This window comes from Magnolia sinica, chromosome 6 (genome assembly GCF_029962835.1).
Source record: "Magnolia sinica isolate HGM2019 chromosome 6, MsV1, whole genome shotgun sequence".
NCBI lineage: Eukaryota > Viridiplantae > Streptophyta > Magnoliopsida > Magnoliales > Magnoliaceae > Magnolia > Magnolia sinica.
In genome coordinates, this window is record NC_080578.1 from 70,776,761 (window position 1) to 70,790,231 (window position 13,471).

General features: G+C 37.8%; 1 long non-coding RNA gene across 1 annotated transcript; it reads left to right on the forward strand.

The window, feature by feature from the left end:
- Positions 1–695: 695 nt before the first annotated feature.
- Positions 696–1,856, forward strand: LOC131250067 (uncharacterized). The gene is made up of 3 exons (XR_009173033.1): positions 696–946; positions 1,289–1,370; positions 1,510–1,856. It is a non-coding gene; the product is annotated as an uncharacterized LOC131250067 (long non-coding RNA).
- Positions 1,857–13,471: the final 11,615 nt, after the last annotated feature.

Genomic DNA, 13,471 nt, shown 5'->3' on the forward strand with positions numbered 1-13,471 from the left:
TTGGGTATTATTAAATTTTGGTATCAACCCCTAAAATAAGATGGAAAAATGGATGGACAACGTGGATAGACCAGATACATTCATGGTGGGCCCAACAGAGTTTACGTACTGAGTAACTCAGTATGCTCTCTCTCTCTCTCTCTCTCTCTCTCTCTCTCTCTCTCCCTCCCTCTCTCTCTCTCGCACCTTCTCTATCTCTCTCGCATCCTCTCCCTCCTCTCTCTGTCTCTCTCTTCCTCTCTCTCTCTCTGTTCTCTCCACCCTGTCCTCTCTCTGTCTCTCTCGCATCCTCTCCCTCCTCTCTCTCTCTCCCTGTCTCTCTCTTCCTCTCTCTTTCTGATCTCTCTCTTGCGGACCATTGCCGAATGCCCTACCCATGCACGCCCTCTCTCTCTCTCTGAAGCTCAGTTGAAGGTCATTCACGACCGTGAGGTCTCTCTCTCTCTCTCTCTCTCTCTCTCTCTCTCTCTCTCTCTCTCTCTCTCTCTCTCTCTCTCAATACTGATTTAGGGATTTGGGGCTTGTTTGGCCTTGGGCCCAAAAATCAGGTAGAAAGTGAATTGTTTTAATAAGTAACGTTGGTAATATTGGCAGCCAACTTTGCAATAGCCAATATTAGGACTACCAGGCCATATCTTCTTAATGATTTGTTATGATTGAGTCATGGCTTTGACCACTAAAACAGAATGATGTAATGTATACCTATTTTGATCTTTCCTTTGCTCTTTTTATAATTGACTAGATAGATAAAAACATCTGTTCCTTCACTAAAGTCCTGTTTGGATTGTCAATTTACCGCACATTTAATGGTCTAGATTTTTCCAATTGATACTGAAAAATATCCGAGATCTAACTATTCTACTCACGCTTGCAGTTGTGTTCCCCTGCACAATTTTAGCTACATATACAATTATGTGATGTCTTCTTCAAAAAGTTTTGTGGACAGGTAGATAGAGGGGACTTGCTTTTTTCATGCCTTCACAATTTTCTTTTTGACTCACTCGATGTCAATTCTTATAATAATAATAAGGACAAAACTCAGTGCCAACAACAATAAATATAAACTTGATTTTTGTAATTAATGGTGCAAAATATCATGAAATTTCATGATTAATCAATTTATTTTAGTGCGAAGTATCATGAAATTTCATGATATTTGGTGCAACCAATGCACCCTTAGTATTTGCGTTCCTTTGTGAACTAATCTTTACCATCTTATTAAGGAAATGAGTAAAGCTGGGTTTATGTAGTCCGCCCATTTCAACTTATAGTTGTTTCTGTATTCTAGCTTTCTTGATGAAAAGGAAGGCCATTACAATCCAAAGATGTCACCTACGATACCAAAGGACAAATGGAGGAAAGGATCATATGTTCTCTTTCTTTCTTTTTGCTTTCCGCTTTTTCATCAGATGCATTACATTTAGATGTGAATTCAACTTTGAATAAAATATTTTATTTTTGTCTTCTATTAATGCTTTCTCATTTCTTGAATTTGATATGGAATTTCAGTGGATCACACTGGTTAGAAAACATGCAGAGGCCATTGTGGATGATGATCTTATATTTCCAGTTTTCAATCAACATTGCAAGGTATGACATTATTGTTGTTATTATGAAATCAAACCTCACTAAAGCATGTAGAGTTAAGGGTTTCTTTGCATTCGACGTAGTTGGTGATAATCTATAATTTTGCTTCAATATACATATTATCTAGAAAGTATGAAATCTCCTTACGCACTACTAAAGTCATATTCTTTGTGGAAAAAAAGAAAAAAAGAAAAAGAGGTTAGTTTATTCACACAAAATTCATGAAAATCTCATAATCTTATTGATGGTAATATAGAGGGATTTTTGTGGGAATTTCACCTTGATTTCTGCAATTGTCTTTCTGGACATCAGAGACTCTGCATTTTTCCTGCACTTCCTATTGAGCCAGCTTGCACACTTTCTACCATCAAGTCAATGCATAATGTAACTTCTTCCCTTTTGAAGCAAAACCCAATTTTGAGATAGTAGTCTATGCCATTTAAATAGGGACATTTGAGCCCTTTCCAAATGGAGCCTTAGATTCATCCTTCAATCAATTGAAGAATAGTCTTAGCTGATGAGAAGTGTTTTGAGATGTTTTATTTTCCCAGTTTTCAGATGCTGAGCTCTTCCTTGTGAAAATTTCCCCCTTATTTGAAAGTACTTGGTGTTGATTACTACCTCAACATGTTAATGCAGCGAAAGGTCATTCAAAAGGAGCACAACTGGATCCCAGATGAACACTATGTGCAGACATTACTTGCTGTAAGCACTCTCAACTAAATTATCTAGACTTTCATATTTCCAATAAGCTAAAGATTTCATTCTCTTTACCCTTAAAGGAAGTCATTATCTCTTGAATATTATGCTTTATTTTGTCCCAATTAAGTAAAAGAAGTCATTGTCTCTTGAATATTATGCTTTATTTTCTACTAATTAAGTTATTAAAACTGATTATTCTTTTATATTATTTAAAAAATTTGAAGTTTGATATTTGCTACTTGTGGTGGATTTTTGTGTTGCTTTTCTTTGATGATAAATATGGGGACTGCTTGTTCATATTGGATGGTTTAAGGTGCAAAAAAAAAAAAAAAAAAAAAAAGTTGCCAAATTTGAGATGTTCAGACATCTGTCAATCTCATTTTCTATTTGTTCTTCTTTTCTTCTTTTTTTTTCTTTTAAAAAAAAAATTCTCTGTTTTAGATGAGTGAGCTTGAAGAAGTCGAACAAAGAACATTGACCTACACTTTGTGGAACGAGTCTGTGAACAAAATGGAAAGACAAGGTTGGCATCCTATCACATTCAAATAGTTTCTTCCTGCATGATTGATATACCACTTAATGAAGACATGAATCATGCACCAATGTTTCATATAGTTTAAATTTATAGTTTTACATGACATTAATATTTTTCGTGTTTCATGATGTTTTCTATGCATTGTCTTTGATTGGGTTATCTTTGTGAGTGATTCCCCTAAATTTCGTAATCATTCACACAAACTGAAACCCTTCGATCATGTTTCTTTCCTTCTTTTCTTTGGGAGGTTGGAGAAGTTGATTTTTTTATCATGGTGATGTTTCCTTTTCTGCCTGTTCAAACTATGTTAGAAAGTTGTTTGAGTGTATTTGAATTGAGTGAGGCTTTAGAGAAAGTATGATAGCTTTTTAAAAAATCCCCCCTTTTTTTTGAAAAAGCCTTTTCTTTGGTCAAATTTCTCCCTCTCCTATTTACTGGTCATCTAGGTGTTGAGATAGGTTGGCCACCAGTTCTATATTAGGTATTCTTATACATTGACTACAAGAAGGAAATTTGTATGATTTCTACCTCTTTCAATTAGTGTATTTTTATGTGTATAACACTCATTCGCCTTTCTCACAAGTTGGAAGATTTCCATTTCTTTCCTTCTAATTTTCTAAATTGTTGCAGCTTGGAGTATTAGAATTTGATGGTAATGATTTTGTTAGCCGGTCTTCTGAAAAATCCAGAATTAGCAGTTGGTGCTGCCATCATTTGGTAAGTAGAATCTTTAAAATGGCTTAATCTCATTTATATTGTTAATAATCTTTGGTTTGAACTGTCTATAGTTTCGTCTATGTAATAATGTCTAAATATTTCTCTTATATATATATATATATATATATATATATATTCAAATGTTGTAATAGTGTCACGCCCCAAACTCGAAAACCGGGCTTACAAAATTTTCGATCGCCGAATCCGGCACCGACAGCCTCCGTAGAACCCCATTCTCGGCTCCCGGCACCCATTTACCAGGTTCCGATCTTGGGATCCTATAAGGAGAATTTCTAATATCAATTTGAGTCATAATGAGCATAACCATAAGCATAACCCACGAACAATAACCACAAGAACACCATCACAAAATTCAATATGATCAAAACTTTGAATACAGTACGTATGAAGGAAAATACAAGATAATGATAATAAAAGAAACTCCAAAAGCTCAGCTGCACACTCCAACTATGACAAGGCTACGGCTGTGTCCTGGCGTCACTTGCACGCATCAATCGTGCATAAGCTTATAAAAAGCTTAGAGAGTGGTGTAAGTATGTGCGCAATATAAGCGTGCTCAAAATGCAAGGTCAAAGAAATGCGGAATCATGCTGATGAAGTGAGCATAAGAAACCTCACTATCCGCCTAGCCAATAGTTTGCTAATACTTATCCGGCATGTCGATAGCGGACCCATTCATGAGCTGGTCAAACTCAGCCTAGTATTACCCCTTACTCTCAGGCGAGTAAGGCCACACCCCTTTCCAACCGACCATGACACAGTGGGAGACGCGACCTCCTGGTATTCGGCCCTCGTGCGCTCATATATCCACTCGATCTCGAAGTTGGAGTCATCCTCCGGTACCATCGGGTTTAGGAATTTTCACCCACGGACATCTATGGCGTCCCAATGCTAGAATCAGTATTTTCAGTATCCAATCCAACCACCCACGATGTGTTAGTGGAGGCTATGGCCCTGATTTCGCTAGGGCATACAATAATCATAATGACACACATGCAAGTGCATGAATCACTCTACCAGACATGCAACAATCCTGTGCGTACCGCGTACTCATGTGGGTAACTTCGCCTATAGGGAGCCCATAAATAATCTACCTGAAGGCATATGCTATGATCAGTCACTCCTCACATTAGGCATACATATGATGCGTATGATCATGAATCGTGGATCTATACTAAACATGTTATGTGGTGATGGGCTCTGTTCATAATAAAGATGAGCCTGGACGGCCTACACACTACAAGTATGGGCCTATCAATGGGTCTCAGGGAGAGTGATAATGCAGACATTAAACCAACATCACCCTTACAATGTGGACATCAAACCATCACTGCTCCCAAGGCATAACTCGCCATCGAGATCATCACATAAACCACGGTGGAAACACATTACAATGAGCCTTATGTACATCCCATTGGGCCTCAACCCATAGGCCTCCAATACATCAAATGGGCCTCATACCATGGGTCTCATATATATCAAAATGAGCCTCAGTTGGCGGGCCACAAATACATCAAGTCGGGCCTAATCACATAGGCTTTGCATATGTCACAATGGGCCTTATAACATGGGCCTCATATCTATTAAGGCCGCCTCAACAATGGGCATCATACAAATCAAGGTGGGCCCCAACAATGGGCCATAAATATGATAAGTGGGTCACACCACATGGGCCACATGTATATCAAATGGGCCACACTCAAATATATGTGCTGATAAGGATTTCCACCATTAGAATTTCCAAGGGTTTAATGGTGAATGTTCAAACCCTCTGTTCTCCATAATGTGGCCCACCTGATCCTAGATCTGTCTTATATATATATATATATATATATATATATATTATTCCATCACAGGCCTTAAAATAATTTCCAAAATAATTGGACGGTTTGGATGAATCACATACATCATGGTGGATCCCAAAGGGATGGAAAGGATGGACAGCATAGATGAGGTACATACCTAATGGTGGGGCCCACACTAATGGAAGACATGGATTAAAATACATACATCAGTGGGTCCCATGTGGGGCCCACCATAGTGTTTATTTTCCACCCATCCTGTGGATAAGGTCACACAGACCTGGGGCCCATGGAAATGTTTATTTACACCCAACCTGTTTAAGAGGTAACACGGACCAGGGGCCCACCATAATGTTTATTTGCATCCAACCTGTTTATGAGGTCACACGGACCAGAGGCCCACCAAAATGTTTATTTTCCTCCAATCTATTGACAAGGTCACGTGGACCTGGATTGAGGAGGAAAAACAAATTTCGTATTGATCCAAAACTTCTGACCCCAAAAAGGGTCTCAATGGTAGGCGTCAATCCTCACTATTTCTAGTGGCGTGGGTCACCTGAGTGTTATATACAGCTAATTTTTAGGAGGCCCACTGTCCCGAAGGGGACCTATCAAATGCACGGTGTTGATGATCGACCCTCATCATGGTGGGGCCCACAGCTGGGACCGTGGGTCCCTGCCAGGCCATTCGTCCGTCAAGCGCAGGTGCTGCTTGCATTCGTTCTGCAATAGCAGAGTCAGCTGCTGCACCCCTTTTTTTTTGGAAACGTGAATTTTTGAAGAACTCCCTAAGTAGGGCCCGCATCAGGGAAATCGGACCCGGCCGTTGGTTTCCATGGCTCCATATAAACCTAGCAAGCCCAATATTGGATATATTTCGCTGTACAGAAGTATCCAAGTGTATTTCAACGGCAAAGAATATTATTCTCAATGTTATGGGCCGCTAAGGAATCAGATTGAGTTTATTTTTTGGCTCAACGCCTAAAATGATCTGAAGAAAAGGATGGACGGCTTGGATTAAGTACATGCATCAAGGTGGGGCTTGCATGACTGGCCTACCCCCAAGCTTAGTGGGAGAGTACACCCCAACGTCAGTTCACACTCCCCTGTTGAGCCACGTCCAGCGTCTCTGGACGCTGGACAGTGTGGAATATCATAGGCATCATGGTGGGTCCCACATGGACGTGGCCCACCATGCATGTTTATATGAATATGATATATATCTTATATTATATTATATTATATATATTATATAAAAAGAAAGGTATTGGATCCATCTAAACAGTGGATGGTGTGGATCATCACCTGCAATAGGGTGGGCCACACTATCTGATGTTGATGGATGGGGTAGATATAACACATATTGGTGGGATCCACGCCATCACAATGAAAAGAGAGAGAAAGAGAGTGAGAGAAATAGAGAGAAATAGAGAGAGATTGGTGGACTGGAGGGACCCCGCCATTATGGGCCCCTCTTTAATCACAAACACATACATCAAGTGGGTCACATCATAAGTGGGCCCCTTAAAAAGAGAATTAACGGTGGATCACCCACCTATCGACCTTCTCCTTGCTTCCTTAGCCTCCTTAGCTCCTATGATCAACTTCCAATGGTGGATGATGGAGTTTCGATGGTGGGGATGAGAGATGAGAGGGTGGGCCACACTTGGCTTGGGAGAGAGGAGCTTGGACGTGTGGGGTTGCTTGGGAGGTTTGAGAAATGAGAGAGAGAGAGAGAGGATGGGATGATATGGATGGGATGATGTGGTGGTTGTAAGGAAAGGAGATGGAGGGGTATGGTTTGGTTTGAAAATTTTGTAAAGAGGGATGGGTTTGTTTGAAAACTTGTAAAAAAGGAGTGGTGAGGGGAGAGAGAAGGTTGACTTGTGGGAAAAGAGAGAGAGGTCACTTGTACTTGTTGTTGGGTGAGGTGGCATGGAGGTAAGGTGGTGTACTTGACTTGATTTGATGTGACATGTCGTAAAGATTTTCTCTACGTTCGCAACGCACGGCGTTTCTTCAGAATGAACGCAAGCCCACATCTTCTGACTTGGGTATCGGTTCGGTGCGCAAGTCACAGCGTTAGAACCGCGACGACGGCGGGGTCACTAAGATACAAGTTTTGAATTGAGCGGACCTTGGTATGCAGGACTCGGCTTAGGATCACGCACAAACGTCGGATATGGGTCGAGGGTTGTCGGAATTCGACCGGGAGGATCGTGGAAGCCTACGAAATGGTATGGACTATGATGCGGGTCTTACAAATAGCTTTCATTATGTGTAAGATCAATTCCACAAAGAGAAATAAGAGTTTTAAGGTTGTGTATATGATTCTTTAAGTTTTATGGGCTACAAATAGGATTAAGTAACATGTAAGTGTTTGTTAAAATGATTATGGCGTATGAAAAATTGACTTTACTAGAAATTTAGTTTTGAAAGAAACAGATGTAGGGGAGTGTCATATAATAGTAAAGGATCAAAGGCTTTTGAAGCATTCAGAATGAAAGTGTTGGTCAAATTTTGTAGAGAAATATATGTACAAAAAAGTAAATTAGTTAAAATAAACAAAATTTGTAAAGAAATATAGGCATCGGAGCTATCCAGATGTTGAGCGGGGGTCTCTGGAAGGTGGGAACCGTTGTTATGACCATAATGAAGCTGTCCATTTTCCATGGACAACAATATGGGTGGCCTGACCATTTGGATAGTCCCGTGTTTATATATTAGCTCGAAATTGATGGACCAGACTCGGATGTGCGTCGGAGCTATCTGGATGTTGAGTGGGAATCCTTGGAAGGAGGGAACTGCTGATATTTATTTTTTCCCTTCATCACTGTCTGTATGATCTTGTGAACAGGTTAGATGATAAATAAACATCACTACAGGCCCTAGAAATGTTTCAATAATGGAAATCATTATACCCACTATTTCTTGTGGTATGGTCCACCTGAGTTTTGGATATGATTCAATTTTGGTTTCAACCGCTTAAATGATCTGGAAAAGCAGATGGACGATGTAGATAAACTATATATATTTATAGTGGGTAGATTTCCTAACCCTAAACCTAAACTTAAAAACCTAAACCTAAACCCGAACCCGAATCCGAACCCGAATTCTTAAACCTAAACCTAAACCTATTCTCAAATCCCTAAACCTATAACCTATAACCTATAACCTATAACCTATAACTTATAACCTAAACTTAAAACCTAAACCTATAACCTAAACCTAAACCTAAACCTAAACCAAAACCTATAACCTTAACCTTAACTTTAACCTAAACATAAACCTAAACCTAAACCTAAACCTAAACCATAACCTTAACCTCAACCTCAACCTCAACCTCAACCTCAACCTTAACCTTAACCTATAACCTATAACTTAAACCTAAACCTAAACCTAAACCTAAACCATAACCTATAACTTATAACCTATAACCTGCACCTACCTATAACCTATAACATACACCTATAACTACCTATAACTTAAACATAAACCTAAACCTAAACCTATTCTCAAATCCCTAAACCTAAACCTACAACCTATACCTAAACCTACAACCTATAACCTTAACCTTAACCTAAACCTAAACTTGAAAACCTGAAACTAAACCTATAACCTAAACCTTAACCTGAACCATAACCTAAACCTACAACCTAAACCTAAACCTAAACCTATAACCTAAACCTAAACCTAAACCTAAACCTATAACATAAACATAAACCTAAACCTATAACCTATAACCTTAACCTTAACCTAAACCTAAACCTAAACTTGAAAACTTAAACCCAAACCCGAACCTGAATTCCTAAACATATAATCTAAACCTAAACCTAAACCTATAACCTATAACCTAAACCTATAACCTAAACCTACAACCTAAACCTAAACCTATAACCTATAGCCTTAACCTTAACCTAAACTCAAACCCGAACACAAACCCAAATTCCTAAACCTAAACTTATAACCTAAACCTAAACCTAACTTAACCTAAACCTAAACCTAAACCTATAACCTAAACCTATAACCTAAACCTAAACCTATAACCTATAACCTTAACCTTAACCTTAACCTAAACATAAACTTGAAAACCTAAACCTAAACCCGAACCCAAACTCGAATTCCTAAACCTAACCTATAACCTATAACCTAAACCTAAACCTTAACCTTAACTTTAACCTTAACCTAAACCTACAACCTAAACCTAAACCTATAACCTATAACCTATAACCTAAACCTAAACCTAAACCTATAACATAAACCTAAACCTAAACCTAAACCTATAACCTATACTTATACCTATAACCGTAACCTAACCCTAAACCTAAACCTATAACCTATAACCTAAACTTAAACCTAAACCTAAACCTAAACCTATTCTCAAATCCTTAAACTTAAACCTACAACCTAAACCTAAACCTATAACCCATAACCTTAACCTTAACCTAAACCTAAACTTGAAAACCTAAACCTAAACCTGAACCCGAACCCGAATTCCTAAACTTATAACCCAAACCTATAACCTATAACCTAAACCTATAAAATATAACCTAAACCTAAACTTAAACCTATAACTTATACCTATACCTATTACCTATAACTGTAACTTAAACCTAAACCTAAACCTATTCTCAAATCCATAAACCTAAACCTAAACCTATAACCTATAACCTTAACCTTAACCTAAACCTAAACTTGAAAACCTAAACCTATACCCGAACCCGAACCCGAATTCCTAAACTTATAACCTATAACCTAAACCTAAACCTAAACCTAAACATATAACCTATAACCAAAACCTAAACTTATAACGTAAACCTAAACCTAAACCTAAACATATAACCTATAACCTAAACCTAAACCTAAACCTATAACTTATAACCTATAACCTAAACCTAAACCTAAAACCTAAACCTATTCTCAAATCCCTAAACCTAAGCCTAGACCTACAACGTAAGTCTAAACCTATAACCTATAACCTTAACCTTAACCTTAACCTTAACCTAAACTTGAAAACCTAAACCTAAACCCGAACCCGAACTTATTCTCAAATCTCATTGCACGCTTACCCACCGATGCCCCACCACCTCCACCTTCATCTGATGCCCCACCACCACCTTCGTATTTATCTTCGAGATTTTTTAAGAAATTTTATTTATGATTTATTTTATATACGAATGTTAAACTTATATGTATTTATGTATGGATGAATGTGATGTGGATAAGATTGTGTATGTGTGAGTTTGTGTTTGCATGGATGTAGTTTGTGTTTGGATTGATGTGAATATGAATATGATGAAATATATTGTAACATGTGTATATCAGGAATTTTTGCCAGAATTTTGAAAAAAAAAAAAGAGAGACTTTTACCGACGAAATATTTCGTATGTAAAAGTTTCATCCACATTTTTTACCTACGAAATATTTCGAAAGTACAAGATTTATCCACATTTTTACCTACGCAAGATTTCGTTGGTAAAAGTTTCATCCACATTTTTTACCTACAAAACATTTCGTAAGTAAAAGTTTCATCCACATTTTTTACCTACAAAAATTTCCGTAGGTAAAAGATTCATCCACATTTTTACCTACGAAAACTTTCATAGGTAAAAGATTCATCCACATTTTTACCTACGAAACATTTAGTAAGTAAAAGTTTCACCTACATTTTTCACCTACGAAAACTTTGGTAGGTAAAGGTTTCAGCAAGAGTTTTTTGCCTACGACAACTTTCATAGGTAAAAGTCTTGTCAACATTTTTTACCTACGAAAAAAATCCTCAGTAAAAGTCTTCCCATTACCGACAATTTCATTTTTCTCTAAAGGCTTTTACCGACGAATTTTCCGACGACATATTTCGTCGGTATAACTCATTATCGATGCAAAAATATCTTTTGCTGATGAAAAATTTCATCGGTAAAAGACGAATTTCCTGTAGTGTCACTTACAAAAGGTTTATAGTGATGATTCGTTGTAATTTATAATGAGAGAAAGCCTCTATTTATATGCAAAGATATTGAAAATTCGGCTAGCCTAAGAATAGCTTTGGCTAGCTGAATTCAAACGGATTCATTCCAATGGTTATCGGATTGCACGGAATAAGATTTATTCAAAATTCGGCTGATCGAATTTTCCAATCGCCCGACCGAATTCTCGCAAAATCCAAAAGTTTGTATTGCTGGAATTTGACCCGAACTCACTCGAGCTAGCCGAACCAAACTTAGGTTGGTCGAATTTTCAACAAAATTTATTATTTTTCCCAAACCTGAAGTTACGTTAGCCAAGGAAGTTAGGCTAGCTGAACCAAAAGTTAGGTTGGCTAAACACCAGAGCAAAAACACTGTTAAAAACCTAAAATCAATAAAAAATTTAAAGTACCCAACCTAAGGTCTTTCTATGTTTATACTACCCGCGTTTTAGTAAATATATGAGACAACTTGACTTGAACTTTGACTTGATCTTGTCTTGAAATCGGGCGTCGACTACTTGAGAAGATATGTCGATCTTGAGCTGATCATAAGCGAATCTTGAGTTGATCTTCAGACATGTATAGTAACTGTGATTCCATACTTGAGATCTGACATGAAACACTTTTGTCTTACGAAATTTGGCAATCCATGTGTGCTAAACATATAAGCACTTACAAGATCTCTACACTTTTGTCTACTATTTCGTCCAAGAGCTTGAAGTAATTCATTGGAGTTATATTTTTTTAAAGAAGCGTTGATTAAGGTTAGCCCATTTTATCCTTAAGTTTTTCTTTTATAGCCTGAGATTAAAAGTAGTAGTTAATGTGCACAAGTAATTGAATGACAGTTGAGTTCTCGATAATGGAGGAGATATTCCTGGAGTTATGGAGGGTAGCCGAACAGTCGAAGCCTTATTTGGGGATAATGGCCCAAGTTCTGAGGAGTTTAAGTACTGCACCCATGGTCCAAAATACCAAACGTGTATGCATTGGAGTGAATGGTCGCACTTGATAAAAAGAAATGGTTCCATCTTAAGGACCATTTAAAGAACAGTGACCAATCCGGGTAAGTAAAACTACATGCCTTCGAAGAAATTCACATACATCTATCATATTAATGGCCAATTATGTTGGTTATCTGGCCAGGATATGATATTGTTAGGCATAAGCATTCCACTTTCACAATTGCAAGGCAAACATTTATAAGATTAAAGGCTTTCTAACAAACAAGCGTACATCATTTCATTACTCTACTGATTTCAAACCGCATGATTACATAAGATTGGAGAAACTTTTCCTTGATGGTAAGGATGGTATCGAAGCCTTGAGAGATACAGTGACTTCAAAAGAAATTAGATAAAATTCGGCTGCAACTGAGAAATTAATTTGGTGCGACCGAAGCATAACAAAGTGCGAATTTTTCGGGTTAGCTTAAAGTCATTGTGAATCAAGTATATTTAAAGAAGTGTTTTAAGCTTTTTTTAGGTATGAATTAAGGCTTGGGAGAGGTACATGGGAATACCAGAGCTTCTTCGGAATCATCATTCCTTCTCAATCATTTAGTTGCAGTTTACTTTTTTAGTTTTTCTGTTCATTTTTGTTTAAAATGTTAGTCATGCTTGACTAATCTCTTAGATATGGATAAGGGATAAACCTTTTAATGCATATTTGATATTTAATTCATTTTAGTCGTGCTTTAATTAAACTACCCAATATGCATTCCTTGCGTTCACATCCGCCATTTATGGGATATATACCCAGCTACCAAAGTATAGCGTCCATGTATGCCGTTTAACGCGTGGACGAGATGACAAGTATAATGGTTGACAATTAACTATCAAGTATCAACATTAATCTCGTCTTCAGTTGTGTTGGGTCACTACGAACTATCACTCACCTTGAAATAAACAAAAGATCCAGGCCATTGATGTTTCAGGCCACGTTGCGAGTGCCCATTGGTCCAAAAAAGTCCAACGGGCTCACTTAGCGATAGGTGGACCATGAAATGGACACCTAGAAAAACAATAGCCAATGTATACATGTTAGCTGCATTTTGATTGGACCAATTTGATATTCTTGGATAGTTCATATCCTACACATGTGACCGTCGGTCTGTACGGAAAAGTTCACATTCACGGG